The sequence below is a fragment of the Bos javanicus genome, chromosome X (genome assembly GCF_032452875.1).
Source record: "Bos javanicus breed banteng chromosome X, ARS-OSU_banteng_1.0, whole genome shotgun sequence".
Classification (NCBI taxonomy): domain Eukaryota; kingdom Metazoa; phylum Chordata; class Mammalia; order Artiodactyla; family Bovidae; genus Bos; species Bos javanicus.
Window position 1 is genome coordinate 22,908,029 of NC_083897.1, and position 1,350 is coordinate 22,909,378.

A 1,350-nucleotide genomic window follows, 5' to 3' on the forward strand; every position below is an offset into this window, starting at 1 on the left:
TTAGCTGAATAAATGACAAGATGGAAGCTTAAAAATACCTTCTGCTCCTCCTGCCAGGACTAGCAGACTGCGGAATTTCTAGAACCTCAGGAAATTGCGAAATAAAGTGATAGGCTGTGGTTTGATTGAAAATTATCCATGTAAAAAGTCAACTACACTCCAGCCACCACTGTGGCTTGTATCTCTTTTGTCTGGAACCTTGGTCTTAAATCAAGAAAATGGTGAAGCAGCAGTAGACTAGCTCACTTACCAAGAAGAAAAGAAGCATGTTCTCTGGACTCTGAAAATCAATGTTCTTGGCTTTTGCCCATAATCAACACTTTATTGAAAAGTTGATACCAAAACAGGAGGTCACTGCTGTATCCCTTACAAAATTAAACGTAATTACCTTATCTTGATAGATTAAGTAGAATTATGGAACTGATAAGGAACTGATACGGAACTGATTTCTGTGATATCACTCAAATTCAGGAAATTGTGTGGGTCATTAGTGTTGCTTTCTTCTATATGAACACCCTCTGTGAGCCTGGCCTTCCCTCCCGTAGGTTGGTACAACTCTGTTGAACAAGCTGCACAGAGGACCACTATCTGAGAATGGCTGTAGACCATGGAAATCCTGTAGCAACATGGACATTTTACATCCATAAAATAAGAATTTGGACATTGAACAAGTCATTTCTTTTTATCCTTTTTCCCTTCTTTTCCAAGGATGAACGTAGTAACTCTCTAGCCAAAGGCATGTTGATTCTTTCACAGCCCTGCCTACCCATCTCTTATGTTTATATTCTAAATACATGTTTTACGTCCAGATGGGAGAAGGATGAAAGGGAGGGGACAAAGAAATATTTATTTGATTTATGTCTTATCTTGCAGAAAATTGATGCTGCTGGAAAATGAAATTTTATAGCTCAGATTTTTCTTAAGCAGAATCTTATAAAAACAGAAAAAAGAGGTCAATTTTATATGTGGTAATACTACTGACAGAAGGTTAACTCCAGATAACAAAATCTGGATAAATTTGGCTTCCTGTCATGTAACTCAGATGGGGTAGGCTCTCCCCTTTCTGACATACAAGGCATCCTGACCCAATCTAGTGTAGCACCTGGGAATTTGGTTTGATTTTATCTTGCACCTGAGCACTCGTTTGTGATGTCTTGTCCTGCAGGTAACCAGGCGAGGCTCCTTCTAACAGTTCAAGTGTCAGGGACCTTTCTGGTGTCATCTTTTTCTGCACAATATCAACCAAACTAGACCATTAGACCTACGACATCACTTCCCTCCAACCTCAGCACAGCACACACTAGATTACAAGGGGAAAATACGAAATTCTTTACTGAAGAAGGAGAGAAA

The 1,350-nt window shown here is 39.3% G+C and overlaps 1 pseudogene; it reads right to left on the minus strand.

The window, feature by feature from the left end:
* Positions 1-429: 429 nt before the first annotated feature.
* Positions 430-740, minus strand: LOC133243216 (small ribosomal subunit protein eS27-like; annotated as a pseudogene).
* Positions 741-1,350: the final 610 nt, after the last annotated feature.